Here is an 18,205-nt window from a genome sequence, read left to right as displayed (position 1 = left end):
CTGTTTTTGTTTCGAGCTGTTGTTGCTGCAGATTAGAGCAAGATGCCTTCTCAAGAGTCAGTCGGGGAGAGCCGGGTATCTAACCCGGCACCGGAACCAAGGGCAAACAGCGATGCTGACCACTTTGGGCCAGCAACGGAGGAAGAGATGGAGGCTGACCTGATGAGGGTATATGCCATGGAAGATCAAGAAGTCACCTCTCGCCTCCGAGCTGGGTTTACGATGGGGAACTACATAGCTCAGCTATTCCAAACTCGGTTATCCCTTCCAATGTTAGATTTCTTTCCTATGAAAATATGAGGAGGAGTGTCTCTTGTTCTCCCACAGCTATGCAACACCCTTGGGTGCAAGGAGCTTTAGCCGTTACAGGAAAGCTTCGCAAGGAAATAATGGACCTCAAGCAGCAAGTCAATAAGCTCGAGGAGGAGAACCGTATCTTGAGGGGAATCATCGCCAAGAATATTTCACCAACAACAAATAAGGAGACATAATCACATGGGTATGGGCACTCCCCTTGGCAACTGCCAAGCTTGGGGGAGGTGCCCTGGTATCGTATCACCATCACAACTCCTATCTTTACCCTTTTTCTTAGTTCGATCCTATTAGTAGTATCTTGATTTAGTAGAATAAAGTCATGGCATGATCTAGTTTTGAGTTTTGCTTTATGATCCTTCTTTGTAATCGAGTCCGTGAGCTATATAATAAAGATTAGTGTTGAGTCGAGGGCTTGATTATTTTGCCATGATCTTGGGTAAATAGAAAGAATAAAAAGAATAAAAAGAATCAAAGAGTTCATATTGATCTTATTGAAAGTAATGACTTCACATAGAAAGAGTACGATGATTAAAAGTTGTTGGGAGTTGGCAAATATAGCTTTGGTCATCGTTGCAATTAATAGGAAGTAATAAGGAAAGAGAGGTTTCACATATAGATATATTATCATTGACATCTTTTATGATTGGGAGCACTCATTAAAATATGACATGCTAAAGAGTTGAGGTTGGACAAGGAAGACCACATAATGAGTTATGTTTTCTTACATCTGAGATAAAGTATGTTGTCATGGATACTCTAACGTGTTGAGCTTGCCTTTCCCCCTCATGCTAGCCAAATTCTCAGCACCAAGTAGAAATACTACTTGTGCTTACAAATACCCTTAAACCAGTTTTGCCATGAGAGTCCACAATATCTACCTATGGATTGAGTAAGATCCTTCAAGTAAGTTGTCATCGGTGCAAGAAATAAAAATTGCTCTCTAAATATGCATGACTTATTAGTGCAGAGAAAATAAGCTTTGTACGAACTTGTTGTGGAAGTAATAAAAGCGACGGACTGCATAATAAAGGTCCACATACAAGGGGTAATATAAAGTGACGTTCTTTTGCATTAAGATTTTGTGCATCAACCCTAAACGCGCATGACAACCTCTGCTTCCCTCTGCGAAGGGCCTATCTTATATTATTATCCTCTACCTTATGCAAGAGTCACGGTGATCTTCACCTTTCCTTTTTCATTTTATCCTTTGGCAAGCTCAGCATGTTGGAAAGAACATGATATATATATATCTAATTGTATGTAGGGGAGCATGAATTATTATTGTTGACATTACCCTTGAGGTAAAAGGTTGTGGGGCAAAACTATAAGCCCCTATCTTTCTATGTGTCCGATTAAAACTCCGTAACCACAAGTATTGCGCGAGTGTTAGCAATTATGAAGGACTAAGTGATAGTTGAGTATGTGGACTTGGTTTTAAGCTCTGACATAGACTCTTTCCGATGTTATGATAAATTGCAATTGCTTCAATGACTGAGGTTATAATTTGTTGGTGCTCAATAAGGTTTCTGATTCATACTCTTGCATTGTGAAAAGATCATCACTTGAACATAAGTAATCATATGACAAAATCTATATATGTTGTTTTTATGGAAATAATCATCATGCCTTCATGTCCGTATCTTATTTTTATCGACGCCTCTACCTCTAAACATGAGGACATATTTATTGTTATCGGCTTTTCGCTTGAGGACAAGCGAGGTCTAAGCTTGAGGGAGTTGATACGTCCATTTTGCATCATGCTTTTATATCAATATTTATTGCATTATGGGCTGTTATTTCACGTTATGTCACAATACTTATGGCTATTCTCTCTTATTTTACAAGGTTTACATGAAGAGGGAGAATGCCGGCAGCTGGAATTCTGGGCTAGAAAAGGAGCAAATATTGGAGGCCTATTCTGTGCAACTCCAAAAGTCCTGAAACTCCACGGAATATCTTAAAATAAATAAAGAAAAATCATCGCCAAAGATGAAGGCCAGGGGGCCCACACCCTGCTCACGAGGGTGGGGGCGCCCCCCTGGGGCGCGCTCCCCTACCTCGTGGGCCCCCTGGTGGCTCTCTAGCACCCATCTTCTCCTATATGAAGTCTTTCGATGAGAAAAAAATAGAAGGAAACCTTTCGGGATGAGACTACGCCGCCATGAGGCGGAACCTTGGCGGAACCAATCTAGGGCTCCGGCAGAGCTGTTCTGTCGGGGACACTTCCCTCCGGGAGGGGGAAATCATCACCATCGTCATCACCAACGCGCCTCTCATCGGGAGTGGGGAATCTCCATCAACATCTTCACCAGCACCATCTCATCTCCAAACCCTAGTTCATCTCTTGTATCCAATTCTTGTCTCCAAGTCCGGGATTGGTGCTAGTAGGTTGCTACTAGTGTTGATTACTCCTTGTAGTTGATGCTAGTTGGTTTATTTGGTGGAAGATCATATGTTTAGATCCTTTATGCATATTATTACCCCTCTGATTATGAACATGAATATGCTTTGTGAGTAATTACGTTTGTTCCTGAGGACAAGGGAGAAGTCTTGTTATTAGTAGTCATGTGAATTTGGTATTCGTTCGATATTTTGATAAGATGTATGTTGTCTAGCCTCTAGTAGTGTTATGTGAACGTCGACTACATAACACTTCACCATTTTTTGGGCCTAGAGGAAGGCATTGGGAAGTAATAAGTAGATGATGGGTTGCTAGAGTGACAGAAGCTTAAACCCTAGTTTATGCGTTGCTTCGTAAGGGGCTGATTTGGATCCATATGTTTCATGCTATGGTTAGGTTTACCTTAATACGTTTGTTGTAGTTGCGGATGCTTGCAATAGAGGTTAATTATAAGTGGGATGCTTGTTCAAGTAAGAACAGCACCCAAGCACCGGTCCACCCACATATCAAATTATCAAAGTACCGAACGCGAATCCTATGGGCGTGATGAAAACTAGCTTGACGATATTCCCATGTGTCCTCAGGAGCGCTTTTCTTATTATAAGAGTTTGTCCAGGCTTGTCCTTTGCTACAAAAAGGATTGGGCCACCTTGCCGCACTTTATTTACTTTTGTTACTTGTTGCTCATTACAATTTATCTTATCACAAAACTATCTGTTACCACTTATTTCAGTACTTGCAGAGAATACCTTGCTGAAAACGGCTTATCATTTCCTTCTGCTCCTCGTTGGGTTCGACACTCTTACTTATCGAAAGGACTACGATAGATCCCCTATACTTGTGGGTCATTAGTGGACTGGGTGTGGGCCCCTGGTCTTGATTCTTTCGCCAGTATTTTTTATATTTTCCAAAAAGTGCCTCCGTGGATTTTCAGGACATTCCGAGAACTTTTCTTTTCTACACATAAAACAACATCATGGCAGTTCTACTGAAAACAGCATCAGTCCGGGTTAGTTTCATTCAAATCATGCAAGTTAGAGTCCAGAACAAGGGCAAAAGTGTTTGGAAAAGTAGATACGTTGGAGACGTATCAACTCCCCCAAACTTAAACCTTTGCTTGTCCTCAAGCAATTCAGTTGATAAATTGAAAGTGATAAAGAAAACCTTTTACAAACTCTGTTTGCTCTTGTTGTTGTAAACATGCAAAGCCATCATTCAGGTTTCAGCAAATATTATGAACTAACCATACTCATAATAACACCCAGGTCTCACAACTACTCATATCAATAGCATAATCAGCTGCGAGCCATAATAATAAAACTCGGATGACAACACTTTCTCAAAACAGTCATAGCATGATATAACAAAATGGTATCTCGCTAGCCCTTTCTGAGACCGCAAAACATAAATGCAGAGCACCTTTAAAGATCAAGGACTGACTAAACATTGTAATTCATTGTAAAAGAGATCCAGTCAAGTCATACCCAATATAAACTAATAGTAATGAATGCAAATGATAGTGTGCTCTTCAGCGGGTGCTTTTTAATAAGAAGGGTGATGACTCAACATAAAAGTAAATAGATAGCCCTTCCAGAGGGAAGCAGGGATTTGTAGAGGTGACAGAGCTTGATTTTAAAATAGAGATTGAATAACATTTTGAGCGGCATACTTTTGCTGTCAACGCAACAACTATGAGATGGTTGTATCTTCCATACTACATGCATTATAGGCAGTTCCCAAATCGAATGGTAAAGGTTTATACTCCCCCAACCACCAACAAGCATCAATCCATGGCTTGCTCGAAACAACGAGTGCCTCCAACTAACAACAGCCCTGGGGGAGTTTTGTTTAATTATTTTGATTTGCTTTGATCTTTTTGGATCATGGGACTGGGCATCCCGGTTACCAACCCTTTCTCGTGAATGAGGAGCGGAGTCCACTCCTCTTGAGAATAACCCACCTAGCATGGAAGATATAGGCAGCCCTAGTTGAAACATGAGCTGCTCGAGCATACAAAACAGAATTTCATTTGAAGGTTTGGAGTTTGGCACATACAAATTTACTTGGAACGGCAGGTAAATACAGCATATAGGAAGGTATAGTGGACTCATATGGAACAACTTTGGGGTTTAAGGAGTTTGGATGCACAAGCAGTGTTCCCGCTTAGTACAGGTGAAGGCTAGCAAAAGACTGGGAAGCGACCAACTGAGAGAGCGACAATAGTCATAAATATGCATTAAAATTAATTCACACCGAGTACAAGCATGAGTAGGATATAATCTACCATGAACATAAATATCATGAAGGCTATGTTTATTTGTTTCAACTACATGCGTGAACATGTGCCAAGTCGAGTCACTCAATACATTCAAAGGAGGATACCATCCCATCATACCACGTCATAATCATTCTAATAGCATGTTGGCACGCAAGGTAAACCATTATAACTCATAGCTAATCAAGCATGGCACAAGCAACTATAATCTCTAAATGTCATTGCAAATATGTTTACTTAATAATAAGCTGAATCAGAAACGATGAACTCGTCATATTTACAAAAACAAGAGAGGTCGAGTTCATACCAGCTTTTCTCATCTCAATAAGTTCATCATATATCGTCATTATTGCCTTTCAATTGCAGGACCGAACGATGTGTATAATAATAAGAGTGCACGTGCATTGGACCAAGAGAGAAGACAAAATAATATGGGCTCTAAGTTAAATAAACAATTATGCATATGAGAGCCACTAAACATTTTCAATATGGTCTTCTAGACCCCCAAAGGAAAGGAAAGGAAAGGAAACTATTTACACGGGAAAGCTCCCAACAAGTAAAAAAGAAGAACAAGAAATCTTTTTCGGTTTTCATTTTAATTTCTACTACAAGCATGGAAATTAAACTAACTAATTTTTTTGGTTTTTCTTAAGGTTTATCAAACACACAAGAAGAAAACTAGAAAAAGAAATTTAAACTATCATGGATAATACAATGAAAGAGTATGAGAACCGATGACTAGTGTGTGAACATGAATGTAAAGTCGGTGAGAAATACGTACTCCCCCAAGCTTAGGCTTTTGGCCTAAGTTGGTCTAATACCAAGGACCGCCTGGCTGATATCCGTAGTTGTAGCTGGGGTCGTACTGAGATGCAGCAGCAACTGCCTCCTGAGCTGCGGCATGTTGGCGAGCTGCCTCCGCTCTCCCCTCGTGTTTAGCTGCTTCCTCCCTGGTGACAACATATCTTCCCTTTGCCTGGTAATCAAAAAGGTGGGGAGCAGGAAGAGTAACATGGACGACGTTGCGTCTGTTATAGATTAGTCGATATTGGAGGAATCGTTCATTCCTCCTTAGAAATTGATGATTGACCATAGCTTCATAATTCAAATAAACAGGAGGTATCAACATATCTCCCTCTCGTGGGGCTATACCAAGATAATTAGCCACACGGGTTGCATAAATTCCTCCAAATAAATCTCCCTTTCTATTATTATTCTGCAGCCTACGTGCAACTATTGCCCCCAAGTTATAACCTTTATATCCTAACATAGCACTCTTGAGGACACACTGATCAGGGACACACATGTGACATGCTTCATCTTTACCGTTAATGCATCTACCAATGAAGAGAGCAAAATAATGTACGGTAGGAAAATGAATGCTCTCTATGGTAGCTTGTGCTATGTCCCTAGATTCTCCCACAGTAATACTACCAAAGGAAATCTCTAAATTCAGATTTGTGAGGATCATTAATATTACCCCACTGCGGGAGTTTGCAAGCAGTCGAAAATCCTCTAAGTCCATGGTATAAGATGTATCATAAATATCAAATAGGACACTAGGAGAATTACGCGTACAGTTATATTTGAACCGCCGCACAAAGGAATCAGTCAATTGATAGTACTGAGGACATTTATCTTGTAAGAAGTCCTCCAGCTCAGCATTATGCACATACGCGTCAAATTCCTCCTTGAAGCCTGCTTCGACCATAAAAGCATCGGATGGCCACTCACAAGCTCGTACATCCACGTCCCTCGGTAATTCAACATCTTGCTCATGTATAGCAATTCTGGGTCCTTTCTTTACCAAGGAACCACCTTGGTACATTCTCCTAGACATAATTCTTTTTCTGAAAAATTTCTGAAATTTTAGTAACTTCAAAATAAAAGTGAATAAAATTACACAAGATTGGTAGCAACCACTCCTACAAGTGCCTAGAGCCTATATCATGCATTAGAATTGCTTGGGACCTCATAAATTTAACATGCAAGCTCAAGAACATGGTCACCTATGCAGCAAAAATTTGCAATGAATAAAGCACTAGAACAAAAACTAATTGGACCAATGGAGGAGTCACATACCAAGCAACAATCTCCCAAAGCAGTTTTGTGAATGGAGCTTTGAGCAAGGAGATCGAAAATCGCAGCAAAATGAGCTAGAACTCGTGCTTGAGCTGGATGGGGATTTTTTTGGTAGAAGATGAAGTGTGTGGGTGCTGGCATAAGTGGAGGGGGGCCACCAGGGGCCCACGAGACAGGGGGCGCGCCCAGGTGGGGTGGGCGCGCTCTCCACTCTCGTGGCCTGGTGCTTGCCCCTCCTGCACTGATTTTAGTGCCTAAAATCCTCAAATATTCCATAAAAAATCAACCTGGGCGCGCCCTCCACTCTCGTGGCCTGGTGCTTGCCCCTCCTGCACTGATTTCAGTGCCTAAAATCCTCAAATATTCCATAAAAAATCATACTAAATTTGCAGGGCATTTGGAGCACTTTTTTAGGGATATTTTTTAATGCACGGATAATTCAGAAAACAGACAGATAATACTATTTTTGCTTTATTTATTCTAAATAACAGAAAGTAAAAAGAGGGTACAGAAGGTTGTGCTTCTAGTTTCATTCATCTCATGATCATCAAAATGAATCCGCTAACAAGGTTGATCAAGTCTTGTTAACAAACTCATTCCGAATAACACAGAACTAGAGAAATTTCGAATAACACTAAGTTACCTCAACGGGGATATGAAAATCCCCAACAATAAGAATATCATACTTCTTCTTGATAGTAGGGAGAGGAAATTCAAAACCTCCAATAATGATAGTTGGAACTTTTCCAATAGAATTGATGCTATGGACTTGAGATTGTTTCCTCGGAAAGTGTACCGTATGCTCATTACCATTAACATGAAAAGTGACATTGCCTTTGTTGCAATCAATAACAGCCCCTGCAGTATTTAGAAAAGGTCTACCAAGGATAATCAACATACTATCGTCCTCGGGAATATCAAGAATAACAAAGTTCGTTAAGATAGTGACATTTGCAACCACAACAGGCACATCCTCACAAACACCGACAGGTATAGCAGTTGATTTATCAGCCATTTGCAAAGATATTTCAGTAGGTGTCAACTTATTCAATTCAAGTCTACGATATAAAGAGAGAGGCATAACACTAACACCGGCTCCAAGATCACATAAAGCAGTTCTAACATAATTTCTTTTAATGGAGCACGGTATAGTTGGTACCCCTGGATCTCCAAGTTGCTTAGGTATTCCACCTTTAAAAGTATAATTAGCAAGCATGGTGGAAATTTCAGCTTTCGGTATCTTTCTTTTATTTGTAATGACATCCTTCATATACTTAGCATAAGGATTTACTTTAAACATATCAGTTAAGCGCATACGTAAGAAAATAGGTCTAATCATTTCAGCAAAGCGCTCAAAATCCTCATCATCCTTTGTCTTGGATGGTTTAGGAGGAAAGGGCATGGGTTTCTGAACCCATGGTTCTCTTTCTCTACTGTGCTTCCTAGCAACAAAATCTCTCTTATCATAACATTGATTCTTTGATTGTGGTTACCAAGATCAACAACAGGTTCAATCTCTACTTCATTGGTTTTGCTAGGTTGAGCATCAACATGAACATTATCATTACCATTATCACTAGGTTCATGTTCATTACCTGATTGAGTTTCAGCATCAGAAATAGAAATATCATTGGGATTCTCGGGTGTGTCTACAGTAGGTTCACTAGAAGCATGCAAAGTTCTATCGTTTTTCTTTTTCTTCTTTTTAGAAGAACTAGGTGCCTCTAAATTCTTTCTCTGAGAATCTTGCCCGATTCTCTTAGGGTGGCCTTCAGGATACAAAGGTTCCTGAGTCATTCTACCAGCTCTAGTAGCCACTCTAACAACAAAGTCATTTTTATTATTTATTTCATCAAGCAAATCATTTTGAGCTTTAAGTACTTGCTCAGCTTGAGTAGCAACCATAGAAGTATATTTGCTAATGAGTTTGAGTTCACCTTTAACTCTAGCCATGTTATCGCTCACACGTCCTACCTCAAAAGCATTATTCTTTAACTCTCTACCAACATAAGCATTAAAACTTTCTTGTTTAGCCATAAAATCATCAAATTCATCTAAGCATGGGCTATGAAATTTAGTAGAGGGGATTTCAACTTTATCATATCTATAGAGAGAATTTACCTTTACTACCTGTGTCGGGTTATCAAGACAATGTGGTTCTTCAATAGGCGGTATATTAAGACCATGTATTTCTTCAATAGGAGGTAAATTCTTAACATCTTCAGCTTTAATACCTTTTTCTTTCATTGATTTCTTTGCCTCTTGCATATCTTCAGGACTGAGAAATAAAACACCTCGCTTCTTCGGAGTGGTTTTAGGAATAGGCTCAGGAGTTGGCTCAATTGGTTCAGGAATTGCCTCAGGAATTGGCTCAGGAAGAGTCCAATTATTTTCATTAGTCAACATATTATTCAATCGCAATTCAGCTTCGTCAACTGTTCTTTCCCTGAAAACACAACCAGCACAACTATCCAAGTAGTCCTTGGAAGCATCGGTTAGTCCATTATAAAAGATATCAAGTATTTCATTTTTCTTGAGAGGATGACCAGGCAAAGCATTAAGTAACCGGAGAAGCCTCCCCCAAGCTTGTGGGAGACTCTCTTCTTTGATTTGCACAAAATTATATATTTCCCGCAAGGCAGCTTGTTTCTTATGAGCAGGGAAATATTTAGCAGAGAAGTAATAAATCATATCCTGGGGACTACGCACACAACCAGGAGCAAGAGAATTATACCAAGTCTTAGCATCACCCTTTAATGAGAACAGAAATATCTTAAGGATATAAAAATAGCGAGATCTATCATCATGAGTAAACAGGGTAGCTATATCATTCAACTTGGTAAGATGTGCCACAACAGTTTCAGATTCAAGGCCATAAAAAGGATCAGATTCAACTGAAGTAATAATCTCAGGATCAATAGAGAATTCATAATCCTTATCAGTAACACAGATAGGTGAAGTAGCAAAAGCAGGGTCAGGTTTCATTCTAGCATTAAGAGACTGCTGCTTCCATTTAGCTAATAATTTCTTAAGATCATATCTATCATTGCAAGCAAAGATGGCTCTAGCAGCTTCTTCATTCATAACATAACCCTCAGGAAAAACAGGCAATTCATAATCATTGGGAGAATTTTCACCATCACTATCATCAATAATAGCATCTTCAGTAATTTTATTCCCCCTAACTCTAGCAAGTTGTTCATCCAAAAGTTCACCTAATGGCAAAGTAGTATCACGCATAGAAGTAGTTTCATCATAAGTATCATGCATAGAAGAGGTGGCATCATCAATAACATGCGACATATCAGAATTCATAGCAGTAGTAGGTTTAGGTGTCGCAAGTTTACTCAAAACAAAAGGAGAATCTAGTGCAGAGCTAGATGGCAGTTCCTTACCTCCCCTCGTAGTTGAGGGGAAAATCGTAGTTCTGTCGTCTTTCAAGTTCTTCATAGTGATCAACAGATATAAATCCCAAGTGACTCAGAGAATAGATCTATGCTCCCCAGCAACGGCGCCAGAAATTAGTCTTGATAACCCACAAGTGTAGGGGATCGCAACAGCTTTCGAGGGTAAAGTATTCAACCCAAATTTATTGATTCGACACAAGGGGAGCCAAAGAATATTCTTGAGTATTAGCAGTTGAGTTGTCAATTCAACCACACCTAGATAACTTAGTATCTGCAGCAAAGTATTTAGTAGCAAAGTAGTATGATAATAAAGGTAACGGTAGCAAAAGTAATATTTTTGGGTTTTGTAGTGATTGTAACAAAAGCAAGGGAAAAATAAATAAGCGAAACACAAGATGTGAAAAGCTCATAGGCAATGGATCAGTGATGGATAATTATGTTGGATGTGATTCCTCATGTAATAGCTACAACATAGGGTGACACAGAACTAGCTCCAGTTCATCAATGTAATGTAGGTGTGTATTCCGTAAATAGTCATACGTGCTTATGGAAAGAACTTGCATGACATATTTTGTCCTACCCTCCCATGGCAGCGGGGTCGTAGCGGAAACTAAGGGATATTAAGGCCTCCTTTTAATAGAGAACCGGAACAAAGCATTAGCACATAGTGAATACATGAACTCCTCAAACTACGGTCATCACCGAGAAGTATCCCGATTATTATCACTTCAGGGTTGTCGGATCATAACACATAATAGGTGACTATAGACTTGCAAGATAGGATCAAGAACACACATCTATTCATGAAAACATAATAGGTTCAGATCTGAAATCATGGCACTCGGTCCCTAGTGACAAGCATTAAGCATAGCAAAGTCATAGCAACATCAATCTCAGAACATAGTGGATACTAGGGATCAAACCCTAACAAAACTAACTTGATTACATGGTAAATCTCATCCAACCCATCACCATATAGCAAGCCTATGTTGGAATTACTCACGCACGGCGGTGAGCATCATGAAATTGGTGATGGAGGATGGTTGATGATGACGACGGCGACGAATCCCCCTCTCCGGAGCTCCGAATGGACTCCGGATCAGCCCTCCCGAGAGAGATTAGGGCTTGGCGGCGGCTCCGTATCATAAAACGCGATGAAACTTTCTCTCTGATTTTTTTCTCCCCGAATGTGAATATATGGAGTTGGAGTTGAGGTCGGTGGAGGTCTAGGGGGCCCATGAGACAGGGGCGCACCCAGGGGGAGGGGGCGCGCCCCCCACCCTCATGGACAGGGTGTGGGCCCCCTGGTCTTGATTCTTTCGCCAGTATTTTTTATTTTTTCCAAAAAGTGCCTTCGTGGATTTTCAGGACATTCCGAGAACTTTTCTTTTCTACACATAAAACAACATCATGGCAGTTCTGCTGAAAACAGCGTCAGTCCGGGTTAGTTTCATTCAAATCATGCAAGTTAGAGTCCAAAACAAGGGCAAAAGTGTTTGGAAAAGTAGATACGTTGGAGACGTATCAGATATGGGCGAAAGATTCACCCCAATCGGAGTTACGGATCTTCGGATATAAAAGAAATGGTGAAGGGGCAGAATCTGAGAATGCAGAAACACAGAGATAGATCCAATCTCGGAGGGGCTCTCGCCCCTCCCACGCCATGGGAGCCAAGGACCAGAGGGGAAACCCTTCTCCCATCTAGGGAGGAGGTCAAGGAAGAAGAAGAAGAAGGGGGCCCTCTCCCCCTTGCTTCCGGTGGCGCCGGAACACTGTCGGGGGCCATCATCATCACCGCGATCTTCACCAATAACTTCACCGCCTTCATCACCAACTCTTCCTCCCTCTATGCAGTGGTGTAACCTCTCTCTTACCCACTGTAATCTCTACTTAAGCATGGTGCTCAACGCTATATATTATTTCCCAATGATGTATGGCTATCTTATGATGTTTGAGTAGATCCGTTTTGTCCTATGGGTTAATTGATGATCGTGATTGGTTTGAGTGGCATGTTTTATTATTGGTGCTGTCCTATGGTGCCCTCCGTGTCGCGCAAGCGTGAGGGATTCCCGCTGTAGGGTGTTGCAATATGTTCATGATTCGCTTATAGTGGGTTGCTAGAGTGAGAGAAGCTTAAACCCGAGTAAGGGGGTTGTTGCGTATGGGATAAAGGGGACTTGATGCTTTAATGCTATGGTTGGGTTTTACCTTAATGAATCTTTAGTAGTTGCGGATTGCTTGCTAGAGTTCCAATCATAAGTGCATATGATCCAAGTAGAGAAAGTATGTTAGCTTATGCCTCTCCCTCAAATAAAATTACAATAGTGATTATCGGTCTAGTTATCGATTGCCTTGGACAAATAACTTTCTCGTAACAAAAAGCTCTCTACTAATATTTACTTTATTGCATCTTTATCTAAACAGCCCCTACTTTTTATTTACGTGCTCCTTATATTCTTGCAAACATATCCTATCACACCTACAAAGTACTTCTAGTTTCATACTTGTTCTAGGTAAAGCGAACGTCAAGCGTGCGTAGAGTAGTATCGGTGGTCGATAGAACTTGAGGGAATATTTATTCTACCTTTAGCTCCTCGTTGGGTTCGACACTCTTACTTATCGAAAATTGTTGCGATCCCCTACAATTGTGGGTTATCAGACTCCGTTTGATATTCCTTTTCTTCGAAATACTGAAATAGGCAAAAAAAAAGCAATACGGGTTGGGCCTCCAGTTAGTAGGTTAGTCCCAAAAATGATATAAATGTGTAAAATAAAGCCCATAAACATCCAAAAGGGGTAATATAATAGCATGGAACAATCAAAAATTATAGATATGTTGGAGACGTATCATTCCTCTACGACCTGTGTACAACTACGTTGCCAAGATCGGACCGACAAGTACCCCGACAACGTGTGTACCACTACCATTGACCCTCGAAGACTCTGTGGATGTCAAGTTCCTCGCCGTGACCCCGAACATCTACGAAACGTGAATCCACTACTTCCACTACCGTCGGCGTGTACCACTACTTCCACTACCGTCGCGAGAACGTCTACTTCCATCTACTCCGCATTGAACTCGTTCCGCCTCGAAAACGCACGCTTCGAAGGTATAACCGCCGAGACGACCGCCGAATGCATGTGTGTGTGAGATGCACCCTATGTTTGCATCGTGTCCAAGTTGTCATTGCACGTCCCTCCTCGTTTGCCATGCCGTCGACCCGTGGGAACCCGGTTACCGGGATCACCCCACCATCCTTACATGACTCGCTCACATCTCACGTCCTTTTCCACCGGTATCTCCATGAGCTACCGGAACCGATATGTTGCTGTGGCATCATTTTTGGATTCGTTGCCGTGGCACCCCTTTTGTTCTGCCATGGTGACCAAATACTTCATAACATGCTCATGTTAACATTTTCATGAAATTGCATATAACTTGTATATGTCATCCGCATCATGATAACAACATTTAAATGCTTAAAATTTGTTGTTGCTTTAAATTGCTAAATGACATGTGGGGATTTTCCGGAATTATTGTTTGTTGTTCCGGAGTCATTTAAATTTGCCTAAATAGTTAGTTTACTTATGCCTCACCTCTTGCCATGTTTAACAACATTTAATATTGTTGAGTAGCTTATAACGAGATCAAACTAAATAATTGTATGTGGTGTTTTGTCAATATGCAACTCGTTGGATATTGAGCTCCACTTAACTTGTAGTATTGTTTGTTGCACTTTGCCATGCCATGCCTCATTAAACCGGACATGCATCATATTTGATTGTGCATCATGCCACGATTATGCTTGTGTGTTTACCATGTTGTTTCCTCCTTTCCGGTTTGCTTCCCTCGTTAGCTTCGGTTTCGAACCTTCGAACGAATCCTCACAACTCTAGAATGAAACCGAAGCTAACGAGAGAAGCAAACCGAAAAGGAGGAAACAACATGGTAAACACACAAGCATAATCGTGGCATGATGCACAATCAAATATGATGCATGCCCGGTTTAATGAGGCATGGCATGGCAAAGTGCAACAAACAATACTACAAGTTAAGTGGAGCTCAATATGCAACGAGTTGCATATTGACAAAACACCACATGCAATTATTTAGTTTGATCTCGTTATAAGCTACTCAACAATATTAAATGTTGTTAAACATGGCAAGAGGTGAGGCATAAGTAAACTAACTATTTAAGCAAATTTAAATGAGGCCGGAACAAGAAACAAGAATTCCGGAAAATCCCCACATGTCATTTAGCAATTTAAAGCAACAACAAATTTTAAGCATATAAATGTTGTTATCATGATGCGGATGACATATACAAGTTATATGCAATTTCATGAAAATGTTAACATGAGCATGTTATGAAGTATTTGGTCACCATGGCAGAACAAAAGGGGTGCCACGACAACGAATCCAAAAATGATGCCACGGCAACATATCGGTTCCGGTAGCTCATGGAGATACCGGTGCAAAAGGACGTGAGACGTGAGCGAGTCATGTAAGGATGGTGGGGTGATCCTGGTAATCGGGTTCCCACGGGTCGACGGCATGGCAAACGAGGAGGGACGTGCAATGACAACTCGGACACAGTGCAAACATAGGGTGCATCTCACACACACATGCATTCGGCGGTCGTCTCGGCGGTTATACCTTCGAAGCGTGTCTTTTCGGGGCGGAACGAGTTCAATGCGGAGTAGATGGAAGTAGACGTTCTCGTGACGGTAGTGGAAGTAGTGGTACACGACGACAGTAGTGGAAGTAGTGGATTCACGTTTCGTAGATGTTCGGGGTCACGGCGAGGAACTTGACGTCCACAGAGTCTTCGAGGGTCGACGGTAGTGGTACACACGTTGTCGGGGTACTTGTCGGTCTGGTCTTGGGGACGGTAGTTGTACACAGGTCGTAGAGGAACTTGATGCATCCGAGGTCTTCGATTCGTAGTTGTACTTGGCGTTCGGAGTCTGGGTCTTGTCGGTGGTGTACTTGGTGCTTGAGGTTCCGATCCGGGGGTGCATGCGTCCACGGTAACACTGCATGGTGCGTAGAGGCGACAACTTGGGCGGTGTTGGGCATCGGGATCAGGAGCGTGCTTGCTTGGGCATGGAGCTGGTCGCGGTCAACACGCAAGGTGCGCGTGCAGGCAGATCAAGCAGGCAACAATGCTGCTCGTCCTCCTCAGTCGAGGCCAAGCGAAATGGGGAAGAGGAGCTTGGCGGATGCAAGCAGCAGCACAGGGCTGGCAAAGGCGACGCGGGTTGAAGGAGAGGAAACAACGACGCAATAGGGGCTTAGCGAGGCGGGTTCTGCGCGGGAAGGACGGAGTCAAGGAGCATCGGCGAGCGGGACTTGGCGAAGGGCGGCGTGACAAGGGACTTGGCGCTGTCGAGGACGATGACCTCGAGTGAGGGGAAACTCGGGCGCAGAGAATGCACTGCTCGCCGTCCTCCCGCTCGATGTAGAGGAGGCGATGGCGCGGGTCTGCGGGGGCTCCGACGGGAGAGTCTTGAGGCGCAGGGGTGGTGAGCTTGAGCAAATCCGACGGGGACGGGGCACTGGAGAAGGGATGGCGACAGCTTGGCGAGACTTGGGGATGAGCTCCTGGCGACAAGGCTTGATGCAGGGGAGGCAGATGAGGCGCTGGCGTTGCATCTCCCTCATGCAGAGAACGAGCGGGCCAGGCAGGGAACCCGGTGCCCGATGGCTTGAAGATGGCGCGGCGACGGACTTGGTACAAGGGCCTTGGGGCTCCGGTAGCGCCGGGAACGGTGAAAACGGACGAATCCGGTCGGTGGCTAGTGAGGGGAACGGGCGCGAGCGCTGCCCTCTGCGTGCGTGCGTGTGGGTGGCGGCGGAGGGGGAACGAGATGAGGGAACAAGGGGAGATGCTCGCTAGGGTTAAGAGTTAGGGTGAACTGGGCCTTGGGCCATGGAGGAGCTGGGCTACGGATGGGCCTAGATGGCCTGCTCGGCTCTCTCTCACTCTAAAAAATAAAAACAAAACAAAGATGAGAAGAGAAAAGAAAAGGAGGTTAGAGGTGGAGCTTGAGCAGGAGGGTATTTTTCTCAGACTCATAAAAATGAGCTTGATCCAAGAAAAATAGAAAAGAGGCACGAATGCAAGATTTAAATTCAAACTCATTTGAATATCATTCAAATGGTTTGAATTGGTACTAGGTTTGGTGTGGTCAAAAATGTTGAGATTTAAGGAGGAGCCTCAATAAAGGGGAAAAGAATTATAGGCAAGGTTACAGAGTCAAAACTCGAAGAAGGAAAGGCCAAGGGATTTAACATGCACGTGTATTGTGGTAAATTCCAAATTAATGGAATATAATTTTTATAGCTCCCTAATAATATTGGGAGGATATATGTTATAAAGAGAAATCACCATTTGAATTCCCTCGATTTAAATAGATCAAAGATCTATGCAATTTATTTAGGTGAGTTTTTAAAAAGGGGGTTGCATGATGACATGATGCAATGCAAATGATGCAGTGATGAATGCAACAAGCAAAACAAACACATGGAGAAACTCAGAATAATTGGAAGTCTTCTGGAGCGTCGGTCTCGGGGTGTCACAGAAGGCGTCGTCAAGCCCTATGTGTGTTGAATGCGGAGGTGCCATCTGGTCGGCGCTTGGATCAGGAGATCATGGACGGATCATGATTGGATCGCGAAGACATTCGACTACATCAACCGCGTTTCTCAACGCTTCTGCTTAGCGATCTATAAGGGTAAGTAGATGCAATCTCTCCTCTCGTAGATGTTCATCTCCTAGATTGATCTTAGTGAGCGTAGGAAATTTTTTGTTTCCCATGCAATGTTCCCCAACAGGAGGGAGCTGGGAGGGTTATGGGCTAATAATCGGGATTCATTTTCCCACGAGTTAACTCGCTAGCAATGATTAGTCAACTTAACAACCGATTAATCGGTCTAACAGACCATTTAATCGACCTGGCAAGTTAACACGATAAATAGGTGTTATTCGAGTCGACCACCCGATGGGTAGCAATTAACTGGCCAATTAACTCATTAATCAGATGAATTCTTGAACAGTGGCCGTGATGCGATAAGAGCACTAGGACCGCCACCACACCGCTTCCTCCACCACGCCGAGACCATCACTGCCACGACAGAGGATGACAACCCACAAGGGGATGAATTGTTGCTTTTTTATAAATAAGAGTGTCGAACCCAATGAGGAGCTAAAGGTAGAATTTATATTCCCTTCATGTTTTATCAGCCACCGATACAACTCTACGCACACTTAACATTTGCTTTACCTAGAACAAGTATGAAACTAGAAGTATTTTGTAGGTGTAAAGGAATAGGTTTGCAAGACAGTAAAGAACGTGAGAATAAAAGTTAGGTGTTGTTTTACTAAAAGAACGATTAAATTAGTATATCGAGTGTGGAAAAGTGGTGGTATGATTTGCAGAATTGTCCCTAAGCAATTGGCTAAGTTACTAGACCGATAGCAAGTTTTTATGTGGGAGAGGCCATTGCTAGCATGCCATCCCTTACTTAGAATTCTATGACTTATGATTGGAACTATTATCAAGCATCCGCAACTACTAACGTTCATTATAGGTAAAATCCAACCATAGCATTAAGATATATTGGTCCCTCTTCAATACCGTATGAATCAAGTTCTATGGTAGGAAGAAGCTTCTGTCACTCTTGCCCTCCAATGAATAGTCCTATCAACATACAACTAACCC

This window comes from Triticum aestivum, chromosome 6B (assembly GCF_018294505.1).
Source record: "Triticum aestivum cultivar Chinese Spring chromosome 6B, IWGSC CS RefSeq v2.1, whole genome shotgun sequence".
NCBI lineage: Eukaryota > Viridiplantae > Streptophyta > Magnoliopsida > Poales > Poaceae > Triticum > Triticum aestivum.
Note: the sequence above shows the minus strand (reverse complement) of the source record.